Source organism: Montipora foliosa, chromosome 10, assembly GCF_036669935.1.
Source record: "Montipora foliosa isolate CH-2021 chromosome 10, ASM3666993v2, whole genome shotgun sequence".
Taxonomy (NCBI): domain Eukaryota; kingdom Metazoa; phylum Cnidaria; class Anthozoa; order Scleractinia; family Acroporidae; genus Montipora; species Montipora foliosa.
Window position 1 is genome coordinate 34,973,878 of NC_090878.1, and position 15,000 is coordinate 34,988,877.

The following is a 15,000-nucleotide window of genomic DNA, read 5'->3' on the forward strand; positions in this document are numbered from 1 at the left end:
CATTGCTATTGTCTTGTGTTTTTCTATGATTGTTTTTACTATCGTTACTTTCGGTCTCATTGTCGATGGATTTTTTTATTATTATCAATTTTTTTTTACAACAATATATGCATGAATTTAAATCCAATTGACGTTTATCCCTTTCAAAAAGAAGATGTAGAAGCAAACTAAACTTATAAAAAATATCGTATTTATCTAACATTTTATAAAAAAAAAAAAATATATATATATATATATATATATATATATAGGTTGAATGAAAAATGGAGTCAAAAGCAAATTACTCACAGGTCCATGCTTAATGTAGGGAACAGACGTTTCGCCCTTGGCCAAGTATTTTTTAGTTTTTAGCTTGTATCGTGAACATTGAGGAAGCCAGAAGGGCGAAGCGTCTGTTCCCTACATTAAACATGGACATGTGAGAAATTTGCTTTTGACTCCATTTTTCATTCAACTTATTTATCACTATGTGAAGTCAAGGCATCGCGTATCCTTCTTTGGATCCTTCTCGCAAGTGGCATTCTTCGTTGGCGACGCAGTATTTTTTATTCTACCTGCTAATATATATGACATTAATAATTTCAAGCTTTCTTTTTATTTAACTTTTTTCTTTTTGTTTCTTTTTAAAACACGAGTATAAGCTAAGCAACAATTGTTTAATAAACCAATGATTTATTTTAAATTTTTCATTTATATATTAACATTAGATTTTTTAATATTTCTTGTTTCGGTTTCATAAGTATGTTTTGAATTAACATCAAAACTACATTGAGAATCATCAATACAGCTGTCATTTAAATCATATCAATCTAACTGACTATCACTTTGATAATCACTTTGAAATTGAGATGAATATAAATCAATGCTTTTAGAACTTATTTTATATTATATATACAGAAAATAATTCTATATATTTTATTTCTTTTAATATTCGTCAAATCTTTCATTGGTATCCATGAATTAAATTTATCAGGATATCCTTTCCATTTCACCAAAACTAGTTTCTTTTTATAATCTCTTTTTTATAACTTTATCAATTCTAAATACATCTTGCTTGACTTTTAATAATTCAGGCTCATAAAAACTGCTATTATCTCTTCGTCATTTAGATCCTTTATTTTGTAAGTAATAGGATTAGTGTATTGGATTTTATCGATTATAAACACTTCTTCAGACCAATTTGAAGTGCCCTTTGTAAAAAGTCTTTCTTTTATATTTGCTGATTCGAACCTTATCACTTATTTTGAATTTAGGTTTTGATGATATTTGGTTCATATCACCATATAGATTAAGGAGGCAGTGTGGCCCAGTGGTTAGGGCGCTTACCTTGAGATCCGGAGACCCCGGGTCCCAGGTTGAAGACCCGCTCTGACCACTCGTTGAATTTGATCGTCCCTGGTTCAAATTCCCAGCTGCACTTGTAAATAGCCAACTGGTTTGCCTCTGGCCAGTTGGGGTTGTTAACAGTTGTAGTTGTTGTGTTCTGTTGTTTTGTTGATTCATTGGCCCTGAAAAGCCCCTATGGGGAGCGGTCAATTCAGTATGTGTGTATGTATGTATTAAAGTAAACAACTCCTTCATTAATCTTTTTACTAGCTTCCGTTGGTGTCATTTTTATTGAACTGTGTTTGGTGTTGCTATATATTTTTAACTAAATCATCGAGAATATTATACCAAACGGTATTATTTTGAATTGTAAACTGCTTATACATCATGTTTTTCAATGTTCGGTTTAACCATTCTATTACAACAGCTTTTCCTTCATTAAAAGTTGAATACATTTCAATGTTATTTTGTCTTAGCCACTGTTTGAATGTTTGATTATAAAACTCACAACTTAGATCTACCCATAGTTTTTGCGGTTTACGTTTTCAATTCTTGACTATTGATTTGAAACTGTCAGTTATTGAAACACCTGTCCTATTCTTTTTATAGGTAAGCCCAAGAAAATTTGCTGAATACCTCTCTGACAGTCAATATGTATTTGAACCCTTTATTCCATTTTGATAGTTTATCCATAAAAACAAGATCTGCAGACCATATCTCATCTACTCCGTTTGCTATAACTCTTCTATTCTTGAATTTTCTCTTCATTGGTTTGTGTAATTCATCGGCTAATTGCTGAGCCCAATCATCATTACTCAGCGCCACTTTAGGTTTTTTGATTCAACACCAAAACCAAGTCTCTTTTTGAGTCTCTTGGTGTTTTTTTACAGCTCTTTCTGTCAATGATGAATTTGGAAACTGTTCAATTACAGCTATCATTTTTTCATCCTCTTTATGCTTGTCAGCTAATGTTTTTGAATTACTGTAATCAATATTATGCTGCTTACAAACTTGAACTAATCTGTTTATTCCATCATCACCTCGTGCTGATCTTTCTTCCAATCTTGTATTTGGTCCACGAAACTGAACGCCAGGAAGAGTTCTTAAATTAAACTCAGATAACCATTTTTGATTTAGCATACTTTGAATATCAATAGCACCACCATTAAGATCTTTTCTGTTTGTTTTATATTTTTGCTTTGGTCTGATCTTTGTTGACAATTTATTAAAAACTTGTGATCCAACATTTTGAATCATTGGATTAAGCTTATCCAAAGCATAGTTAATTGCTTTATTTTTTTGCAATTTAGGGTTTCTAAAAGCTTCTGAACCATAGTATTTTGCCATTTCGATCGTTTTTTTTAACCAAGATAAGGTGCTCCTTTTGTAAAAAGCATTTCAGCTCCAATATTTCCTAAACCTGACATAATCCCTTTGCCTGCCATCTCTGACAGGCTACTTAGTTTCCCTGATTTTTAACAAATCTAGTTTCTTTATAATTAAAATCCATATTCAGCACAAGTAAAATAAAACATTAATCTTCCATTTTTGGCTTGTTTATAACCTGAAGGTTCAACACATTCAGATTGTTTTCTTTGTTTCACACCATATGATTTCATTATGGTTCAAGAATGTAAATAAATAATGCTTGTTTATGATTATGAGGAGCATTTTCATTTCTTGATAGCACATCATTTATTGGTATATGCAAATATTTACACCATTTTATTAAATCATGATTGGTTAATGGGATGTTTTTATGAAATTTTGGTTTTAAAGTAAAATATTTAAAAGGGAAATGTTTTTTAATGGACTGTTTTGTCCTAATAGTAATCCTTTTTTTTCTTACACCTTTACCAATAACATATGGAGGATAGCTGTAAAATGGAGGAGGTGGTGTATACATTTCAATTCTCGGTACTCCTGTTCCATTAGTTTTTTAATTGGTTTTAAACCAATTCTTGGAGCTCCTTTACCTGTTATCTTTTTTATGGCCTCAACAGCTAGTGGAATTCCAATAGAAGCTAAAAAAGTTCGTAAAAATCCTCCTCTTTGTGGATTTTTTGGTTTTATATGAAAGGCTCCATTTGTAAAGCATTAAGGAGGTCTTTTTTCGTTTCGTATTTAACAAATCCTTATATGGAATCGACATATGTATTTTGTATTGAGGTATGAGAAAACCACCTATTTGAGATATTTTGCCAGTAAAAGCCTTTAAAGCTTGACTTGCTCCTTCTGAAGCTAATCCTGATAAAGCACTAAGACCAATTGTTTTACCAATTGTTGGAAGCGATGTTTTTCCTAATGAAAAAATTGAAGATACAAGACTACCTCCAACTTGTTTTCGAATATTAGTTTTAGATAATTTTATATCCATGCCTTTTTTCAATTGTCTGTTTTTGTTTAATCTATTAACAACATTAGAAGGTACATTAAGACTATCGTTTCCAGTTAATGCATTATTAGACAACCTTAAAACAAGTGTTTCTCGTTTATGAAGAGCTTTTGCTAAATTCTCTTTTCGATTTGGTGATAGTTTTACATCTATTTTATAAAGTTGAGTCATTTCTTGTATATTATATGTTATATAATTTATTCCTTACATAACATATAATTAATGAAATATAAAAACCTAATTTAAACTATAACAAGTTAATTTCCAATTCTATCAATAGCAATTTGTTCTTCATATAAAACAACAGCATGAACACTGAAATTTTGATTTGCATTTGCTGATAATCTATATCTGAAAGTTAATTGTTTTGGACCTCGTGTAACTTTCTCTGTTTGAAAAGACAGCTCGAAAAATATGAGTGAAAATAAAGTATCGTAATTGCTTAGATTGAGCTGAGTACCAGAATTATAATCATTTTTCTTCATTGCATAAGACATCAAATAATTGAATATTCGTACTTTGGAGTCACTATCATACTATAATTCAGGATAAAAAAAACCATTTCCATAATCAAGCCTACAATTATTAAAGAGAACCTCTACCATCTAATGAAAAAGTATCCATTTTATAAGGTGTTGTTTCTTCATGCCTTGATCCATTATTTTCAAGGTAAGATATACAAAGACGCATTTCACAGTATCACTACTTGCTGATATTTGAAAATAACCACAGGTTCGTGTTGGCTGACTGACTTCATATATTCCACTTTGATTCTTCCATGAATGAGGTAATAAAATTGGAATACACAATGTCTTTTGGAGTTAATTTTGGCAACCATAATTCTAAAACAATTCTTCTGGCATCAGTTCCATTAGCCATGTGAATTAATTCGTTGTCTTCATTTAATTTGATACTAAATTGTATTTGCATTGGAACTAACATTTTACTTTCTAATTCTTCACAAAAGCTATAACGTTTAAGAGGAATAATCACATTAATATGTTAAGCTCCTCCTGTACCATCATTATTAACAGCTTGAGAAAGCAATCTTCGTGAATCAAAACCAAGATTGTTATCAGCAGTAGTATTATTCGTATCAAGGTACCATAAGCTATTTTTACCTACTGATCTTGAATAATCAAAGGAATACTCAAGCAGATTTTTTACAATTGTTACATTATGAAGATTATCAGTAACATAAACAATTTTTCCAGCTGATTTAATCATAAGATGTTTGATTAGACTATGTGAACCATTTATCATTGTTATCCTATCTGCAGCTGCATAACCAGCTCCATTGGCAATTCTTTGAAGTTGAAAATATATTTTCCGCTGGTATTCCAAGTAATTAGTTGCGGTGTTTTCATTTCACACCTGCCGCACCCACTATTGTGCATTCTGTTTTTCATGTTTGTCAGGGATTGGCCAGTTATTAGTATTTATACCCTCCGCTGTTTCTTGAGTACCATTCACGCTTGCGGTTCCATACAGTTTATTCATCTTTCTGCTTTAAGCCCATCTATTCGTGTGATACCCAACGACCAGATACAGAGCGAAGGTTCGTCCGTTTCGGCTGAAGTATTCCAAACGTCTTCGGGTGACAGTGGAGGCAACTCAGCAGCCGTTGATCAAGTCTTTTCCATGTTCAAAGATTTTCTTGAGAAAAAAAAAATTAGAAGACAAAGGAAAGCAAATCGAGCATAGAAGTAAGTTAGATAAAGAAGTTGTGCAGCTAAAGTTCAAAGGAAACCAGAAACAATTTGAGCTTAATGCCGAGCTGGATACCATTTTGGAAAGTATTGAAACCGAGAGTGAAAGCATCGAGCCAAAGTTGTCGCAAGTCAAGAAGCTTTCCCAAGAAGGCAGGCAACGTATTCGAAAGCGGCAGAAGCTGATAAAAATCGCTGATAAAAGCATGGACGGCTGGCAGGTCGTAGCCGAGTACGAGTCAGACGAACTTGCATCCGGCTCCGAAGATGAAAAACGTCTTAAGAAGGCAAGGGAAGCTGCGAGTCGCAAGAGACGCCAAAAAGAACAACTCTCCAGTGATCGTGGAAAGAAACCAAGAATTGCTTTGGGCACTGATAATCAACTTTTTCGTGGTATAAGATAAAGAGTCTCCTCTATACTTTGTATGTTCATGGGTGTTTTGGATACGCTTGCGCATCCTACCATATTTCTCGTGGTATTTGTTTGTATTACGGGAATTTAAGGGTAAAATGTTTTACGTTCTGCTTTAAGCCTTCCCCCCTCCCCCCCCCCCCCCCCCCACCTCCCGTTTACTACAGGTTTCGTCATTGCCTTTATCTTTCAGGCCGTAGAGACGCTTTTGGCGACATCTTCCGCTGTTTCATATGCGGCAAATTTGGACACTGGGCTAAGGACTGCCAATCCTTGTTCTGGCCGGGAAGTTACCAGCCCCTTAGCTACAATTCTTTCCCTGGAATCTCCTACAACAAGCCAACCTCAGGCCAATCAGCTCAACAAAAGCAATGATGATGCCTTGGCGCAGGTACATCAGTTTACACAGGATTACGAACTTGAAAGCTGACATTCATTACGTGTTAAGGGTAATCTGAAGAATAATTTAGTTTTCTGCAGATCTATAGGTGCTCCGGATTTCATTTTGTCTATTATTGAAAATGGCTACAGACTGCCATTCATTAGTTTTCCGTTGGCCGTAAAACTGAAAAATAATAAGTCGGCTTGTATTTATGCTGTTTTTGTGGATCAAGCTGTTCTTGAGCTCCTTAATTCAGACCGGGTGCGTTTGGTTAATGAGCAGCCTTTTGTTGCAAATCCTTTGTCAGTTTCTGAACAACCATGCGGTAAGAAGAGCTTATTCTCGATTTGCGTCATGTCAGCAAGTCATTAATTAAGCAAAGTGTTAAGTAAGAGGACTGGAAAATTGCTATGTCTTATTTTGTGAAGGATGGGTTCATGTTTTCCTTCGATTTAAAAAGTGGTTACCATCATGTAGACATTGCACAAGAGCACCAAACTTTTCTGGGGTTTTCATGGCGTGCGCCCGATTCCATTAAGGAAATATTTTATGTTTTTTCTGTGCTCCCGTTCGGTCTGTCCTCTGCCCCTTGGGTTTTTACTAAGGTTTTGAAGTTATTGGAGAGTACAGGGTCTTTGTAAAGCCATCTTCTTGGATGATGGTTGGGCGATTGTTCAGGATAGAGAAAGTTGTCTCATTAAGGCCCGGGCTGTAAGGGCGGATTTGTGCAACGCAGGTTTTGTTGTCAATGAAGATAAATCGGTATGGGAACCCACCCAAGTATTGGACTGGCTGGGTATTACCTGGAATGCTGCATTAGGTACTTTTAAATTGTGGAAAGGAGAATTGTTAAGATCATTAACTCAATTGATCATATTATTGAAGCCGATTTCAAAGTTACCGCGAGAGAGTTGTCTTCCTTCACAGGTCAAGTTATCTCTACCTGTCCTGTAGTTGGTAACATTGGCAGGATAATGACCAGACATTGTGTCTTGTCCACCGCGTGCAGGGATAATTGGGATTCTATATCCCTTCTTGACGATTACTGCAAGGAAGAACTGTATTTCTGGAAGGAAAGTATGGTTAATATCAACACTAGGTATTGCTTTGTGAGTAAGGTACCAAGTTATTTTGTGTATTCTGACGCCAGTTCCACCGGAGGTGGAGCAATTACTGATTTTAACAATGATTTTGTGTGCCACAAAACGTGGTCGGAGAACGAGAGAGGTCAAAGTTCAATGTGGAGAGAACTGTCTGTTATTGAGTTTCTTTGCAATCATTTGCCTCAGTGTTGGATCACATGTTAAGTGGTTTACGGATAGCCAAGTAGCTGCTCAGATTGTTGAAGTGGGCAGCATGAAATTAGGTTTGCACAAATGGCCAGAGGGATTTTTGATATTTGTATCCGATCGGGAATTCATTTAGATGTACAGTGGATCCCTCGCACTTCGAATCAACAAGCTGTTTATATAAGTCGTTTAATTGATACTGATGATTGGCAAATTACTGAAGAATTTTTTCTTTTTCTCGATGGCTTGTGGGGTCCGCATAGTGTAGATTGCTTTGCAAATTATTATAACCGCAAGATCCCCAGGTATTTCTCGAGGTTTTGGAATCCCAATTCCTCGGGTGTTGATTTTTCTTTCAATCTCTTGGAGGGGAAAATTGCTTAGTAGTCCATCCAGTTGGTATCATCCCACGCGTATTACATTATCTTAAATCTCAGAAGGCCGTTAGACTAAAATTTACTGATTAATTTATTGGACGGTGTGTCTACTAGCCTATGTTTTTTCAGTTGTTGGCGCTGGCCAAGGCAGTATGCCGTTTATTTGTAAGGCACTGGCCTAATGTTTGGTCTGTCATTTCATATGGTGCTGTCCTAATAGGAGTATAGTTGATTTATGTGGCACTGGCCTAATCAATGGTTGTTGATCTACGCGGCACTGGCCCATACGATCATTTAACGTCTTACGTGGCACTGGCCTCATCAATGGTTGTTGATCTACGCGGCATTGGCCCATACGATCATTTAACGTCTTACGTGGCACTGGCCTCATCAATGACTGATTTTTGTACGGTTATTAAAGGATGTTCTGTCTTTCTTTTGTTCTTCTAGTATGTATGTTTTGTTCTTGTCTTTACAGATTATGCTATCAAGTAATTCTTGGAAAGGCTTTCAACAGTTTTCTTCAATCAACGTTTATGAAGTGCTAAATGTTATGTTGAAGTCCAGGTCGGACTCGACCACTAAAGCTTACGTTCGTGTTATCAGAAAGTCTGTTCAACATGCAGTTACCTTTTCCTCTTAGTGTTGTTTCTCTATATTTGTTTGAAGTTCAGCAGTCTTCCGCTTCTAGCTCCTCAGTAATTTTAGCCCATGCGGCCCTTAAATGGTTACATTCTTTTGTCCCTAGTTTGGATCGTAATCCTTTAGATAGCGAATTTTGCAGAAATGTCGTCGAATCCGCTAAACGCCAGAAGTCATAGCCAGTTATGAAAAAGAAGCCTATTTCCACAGAAATTATAAGGCGTATTTTAGATATTCATAACAGGAAAGATGCTAATTTAAAGAATCTCCGTATTGCTGCGTTGTGCTCTTTAGCCTTCGCAGGGTTTTTTCGTTATGACGAATTATGCAATATCGTTCCGGAGCATATCGAATTTCACAGCGATTATATAAGAATTTTTGTGCCTCGTAGTAAAACAGATGTTTATAGGGAAGGGAATTTCGTCTATATTAGTGCATCTGGATCTAAGTACTGTCCTGTTGGTGTTTTACAGCGTTATTTAGATTTATCTGGTATTGACTTAAACAGTCCTCTCCCTTTATTTAGACCAATTGTTTTTCACCGTAGTACTTCTAGCTATACCCTGAGGAGCGGAAAGATTTCTTATACTACCTGTAGAGATATCTTAAGGGATACCTTAAGTCAGCTGGGCTATACAACCCTAATGTTTATGGTCTTCATAGTTAAAGATCCGGTGGCATTACAGCTGCCGTACGCTATAGTAGGAATTCGATTCCAGAAAGACTACTTAAAATTCCTGGTAGGTGGAAATCTGATTCTGCCAAGGATATGTATGTTGAAGAAAGCCTTGAAAACAGGTTGCATGTAACTAAGTATTTAGGTTTGTAACGTATTATGGAGCGTAGATTAGTTTCTGCATACAGTAGTATCTAAAGAGTTGTAGAAAAAAAAAAAAAAAAAAGTGCAGTAACAATTTCTTTTTGTAATTTCTATCTTATAATAAACTGTTTTGGATACGCTTGCGCATCCTACCATATTTCTCGTGGTATTTGTTTGTATTACGGGAATTTAAGGGTAAAATGTTTTACGTTCGTTTGAGCGAAGCGAATTAGAACGTAAACGAGCTTTAAAATAACCATTATACCAATCGAAAAAGAACTACGATCATTTATTGTAAATTTGTAACCATTTTTTTCTTGATGTTGATTATTACCAGGAGTTCTTATAACATCATCTAATTGAAAACGAACATACTCCTTTCGTTGCAAAAATTCACTTGTTCTAAAAGCCATTTATATTATTACATTACATAATTATATCAAAAAAAATTAACGCCTTATTTTAACACCACTTCCAGAAATAAGACAATATGAAATCATATTACTCTTCTTGTTGTCTCATAGGTTTAATTAGCATTATTTTTGTCGTTTTCTTTGTCCTTGTCTCATTCTAGAAAGCTGTTTCATGATTAAATCACCAGATTTTTCAACAACCTTTTTTACCTATTTTATCATTAGCGTGTGATACATTTGACTCTAATGCTTTTTTGCCATTAGCTTAGCTACTTTTTTGAAAACTGAAGATGCAATAGCTTTCATAGGTTTAAAAGTGTTATCAATAATTATACCAGATCATTTGTGATTATATAGAACTTTACCAAGTCGTGGATGGTAAAATCTTTTAAATTCGTATGGTTTCATTATATCGGTGTGCTATATTATTCCACTCTTTTTAAAATTAACGAATAACTAACATCGTCTCCATTGAGATCAAGTATTCTTCTTTTTCCAACTGTTATCCACATTCTAATTGATGATATAGTAGTTTTGTTGATGGCGGAGATCCGCTGCGCAGAGCACCATTGTTACAAAAATATGTTAACCCATCGATGCGAGAAAATTTGGTTTTGCAGCCATGACGTCATGAACGTCCGTAAATACATCCGTCTGTCCGTCCGTCCGTCCACCCCTCCATGTATGCCAATGTGACCAGTATCATGCTAGTTTACAGCACATATCTTTGTTATTGGACATCCATCTTTTGATTAATCGTCACCTGTCAGAAGTCAGAACAAGGTAACCGCTGACCAGTATCACATGACCATATCGTGGACTCAAGCTAAAGCTCACTGAGGTCAACTGTTTTTTTTTTTTTAAGTTGACCGCTGACCAGGTACTGGTTTTCGATGGGACTGCAGGCTCAACCTAGGTGAACTCACCTGAACATAAGTGAGGCTTCATTTTTCGCGCGCTTTCTGTGGCTCGACGTGGCTACACGACCATACTATAGATCAACGAAAGTTCTTGCACAGTCAAACGCTTTTCGTGTTCAGGTGAAAAATGGTTGGGAAGAGGTTTTCTTTCTGCACTTTTTGCTGGTTTCCATCCAGTTTGACATATCTCTGGTCCACACTACTGGCTACACAGTTATTCAAGTCAAGCATCGGCGGGATGTTAACTTAAAGCTGAGTGTTTATTTTTAATTTGCTTAGAACAGCTTTTTTCTTTAGAAGCTCTGATAAGGTTACATGATACCTGGAGGACCTATGTCTAGAACAGAAAAAAGGACTGAGCGAAAGACAACGACAACGACAAAGCAGAATACCAGAAATAGGTCATACTTAGCACACAAATTCTTTCCTTGGGCACTAAACCGTTTGTTAATTTTACGGATGCGTTATTTAAAGTGGACGCGTATTTTTAAAAGGTGGTGTAATCGGTTCTTCCTTTTTTCAGGAATGAAAATCGAATGTTTATTGTCAACTGGAATTAAAGAACAATTATCTCTACTCTTTTGGACATAAAGAAAAAGTTGATTTGTTTGTTTGTTTGTTTGTTTGTTTTGCTCTAAAATGATAACAAGTGCTTTTTTAATCCATTTGCCAAACTGGTTTTCGTTGTGCCTTGACAGTGACAAAACAATTGTGCCCTTATGCTATGAATACGTATTCGCAATGAGTTCTCGTAAAATTAGGGAGAAATCTCAGTAGCTTGTGTTTTCAGAAGTTTGTTTAAGGCCAAATTATTTTTGGCTTTAAAAACAAATGTTATTTAAGTGTTGGCGCAGATCGTGTTTGAAGTTTGTCCTTTCTTGGTTGCATTGCCGTAGTTTGCCAATTCTTACACCAACCCAACCTGGCGTGTTTCAATGAAAGAGATCAAAATATGAATGATCTTGTTTTCAGAGATAAAATGGAATAAAGTACATTAGTAATACTCTTCTTTGACCTTGAACTGACAAAGATTTTTTTATGGCTTCTAATTTTAGCATGATTCCTATTCGCTGGCTATTGACAGTTGACTCTGAAATGGTTTTTTTCCTTTTCAATTCGCTCGCTGAGGTTGTGTTTAATGCTTGTTTTCTTTTAAAACTCATTCGGTTCAAGAAAAAATTATTGCCAAACTGGTGAATTGCAAAGAGAATTTTACTGGAAAAAACGATGTCGCACTCATCGCTTCGTGATTCATGCGATATTGGTTTTTAGCGCAAAATTTACCGTGGAGGTCATTAGTTAGGCAATAATTTTTTCTATAGGGGAAAAAAAAGAAAATGATTTAATTATTAAAGCAGCAACCGGAAACATTTTTACAAACCGTACAGGCAGTAAGAATAAATGACCAGGATATATATTGGGATTAAATGTTATTCTTCGTGGTTCTAATGTAAAAGGATTACTAGGTTGTAAAAAACTAGTACTAAGACTGTAAATAATATCAGTATCTTGTCTGTCAACTAAACTATCGTTAATGAAATCGGTATGAATATTTAATACATCGGTATCTCGACTAAAATTTGGTAGTTTACTTCCAATATGTGTTCCACTTGTTAATAGCGGAGAATACAAATGTAGCGCAAAGAACTGCAATTTTGACGAATCTCATCATAGATGGAGTTGATTTCACGCTTCAAGGCTGAACTCTGCTTGAACTTCTCTTTTAGCTCTTCCCTAATAACGTCCCTAGAGAAGTTTTCAGACGATGACTTCCATTTTGATCGCTTATCTTTATCAACTTTAGCGAATGTTGGTGTTAGATCAAAATTCTGACAAAGTTTCAAGAATTCGATCGATCCATCACAATTTATCTGTTTTCTACTGCAATGTTCAAGTCTCCTGAACAAATGTCTCCTCCTCCTGAACAAATGTCTCCTCAACAGTGCGCAGAATTTTACCATCGGCGATTGCTGACTCCGTTCGACCTACCGGATCAACACTGGCTCACTTATAGGGGTTGCCCAATACCCACAAGAGGCAATTAGCAATGCGTCCTATATTATCTGCTACGGGCCCTTACAACTACGCCCTTGCTAAATGGCTTGGTGCTATGCTTAAGCCCTTGTCGGTAAACGAACATACCATCACTGATATCCTTGTCTTCAAAAATGAAAATATGACGTCTCATCGCTCTTCACAAATGTACCCTTAGACGAAACGATTGACATCCTGGCACGGAAAGCTTTCGAGAACAACTGGTTCAATGACACGTATGATCTAAACTTGACCAGAACTGATCTCGTTTATCTTCTGCACGTTGCTACAAAGGGGCAGCTGTTTCAGTTCGACGGGGCCCTATACGAACTGACCGATGGAGTAGCTATGGGGTCTCCCCTTGGACCCCTTTTGGCTAATTTATTTATGTGCTCTATTGAAGGGTCCCTAAAAAGTCAAGGAAAACTCCCAGAATTTTACCGCCGCTACGTAGACGACACTCTAGTCAGGATGCCGGATCTGGCAGCGGCTACACAATTTTTGGATACTCTGAACTACGCCCATAGCGCCGTGAACTTCACTATGGAGGTAGAGAAAAATGGGATGCTCCCTTTCCTTGGGATGCAGCTTCTAAATCGCGCACCATGTGTTGAAACAAAGGTTTACGTTAAGCCGACAAACACAGGGCTACTCCTGCACTATCATAGCCATGTGGACAGCCGCTACAAACATGGCTTGCTCGTCACTATGCTTGATTGTGCGCACCGGAAATCATCATCTTGGGCGCATTTTTCAGAAGAGTGTGAACGTCTGACAGAAGTTTTCCGTAAGCTGAGGTATCCGAATCACCTTATTGATTCCGTCATCAACAGGTTTATCACCTCGAGAGTCGCAGTGGACCAGCCTAAACAGCATACCGATGACGCCATCCGGATAGTTATCCCCTATAAAGATCAGGATGCTGCAGTGTCTGTCAAACGACAACTTAGAGATCTTAGCAGCAAGGTGCAAAAGACCATTCAACCCGTGTTTACCAGCCGCAAGCTTAAACAAGATCTAAGCTTGCGTGAGCCCAAGCCTAACATCGTAACCCAGCAATGCGTTATTTATTTATTTAAGTGTGACCAGTGCGATGCAGGTTGTGTCGGGTACACAAAGGGCCACCTTCACACGCGCGTCGAGGGACACCGTCAAAAGGCGTCATCTATTTACAGGCATTATTGCAAAGAACATAACACTGCTGTTCCGAACAATTTCTTAGCACGCTTCAATGTAATCAAGAAATGCACGAACAAATTTGACTGCCTTGTTCATGAAATGCTGTGTATTCAATATCTTAAACCAGCATTGAATGTACAGTCGGATTCTCTTCGTGCTAAAGTATTCATGTAATTAGCTTGGCACTCTTTTATGCAAATTCTTTTCAACTTAGCCTTTTCACAAACCCCATTTTATCTTTGTAACCTTGATAATGGCGCAAGATGCACCGAAACGTCGGTTTCTTTCACTTATATTTCTTGTTTCATTATGCATATCAATGCTTGTATTACCAGCTCTTTGTTTTTTTTCGAATTCCAGAACCTTTCATTGTTTTGACTTTATTTTCATAATGATTTATATATGCATTCAATGTCACTCTTGCATCGTCTATTCCCCATTTGTCTCGTAACTCCTGTAATTTTACCACATTTGAATTGTTTTGTGACATGTGATTTATAACCTTTCAATTGATTTCTCCTTGTTTTAGCACACTAATAATAATATATCTTGTTTTTTTGTTGAGTCATTTCATGTTGATTTAGTACCTTTTCAACAGTATCATAATTTTGAATACGAAGATCATTTAATATCTCATTGTCCATATCTTCATCGTCTTATCCATAATCATTTTCAGCTTCTTCTTCATATTTAGAAGGAATATCTTGTGTTTCTGGAAAATATTGAGGATCAACACAAATTTGTTTTTGACCTTCCAATATATCTTTTAATGATTCTTCATAAGTTGGTGGCTTTGGTACAAGTTGTTTTTCTTGCCGTGGTAATACTGTTTCATCAAATAAATTATCAAGATTCATGTCTTCACCTTCATTCTCAACGTTAATTCCATAATTAGGAACTTCACCTTTTTACAATGGTCGTCTATTTGTTGGAGGTAGTTTTAATTTACTTGTGATAACATTATCAAGTTTTGTTGTTATTGGTTTAAACACCTTTGAAAACGATGCTTGACTTGTTTTTTGACTCAAATCATGCTGTATAATAGCATTTCGTACAGTATTAATTTTATCTCCTAATTCAGATTTACTTTTTGCAAGTTCTT

General features: G+C 36.1%; 1 pseudogene; it reads left to right on the plus strand.

The window, feature by feature from the left end:
* Nucleotides 1–4,503: 4,503 nt before the first annotated feature.
* LOC137972837 (uncharacterized) lies at nt 4,504–8,533 on the plus strand (annotated as a pseudogene).
* The last annotated feature ends 6,467 nt before the right edge of the window (nt 8,534–15,000 follow it).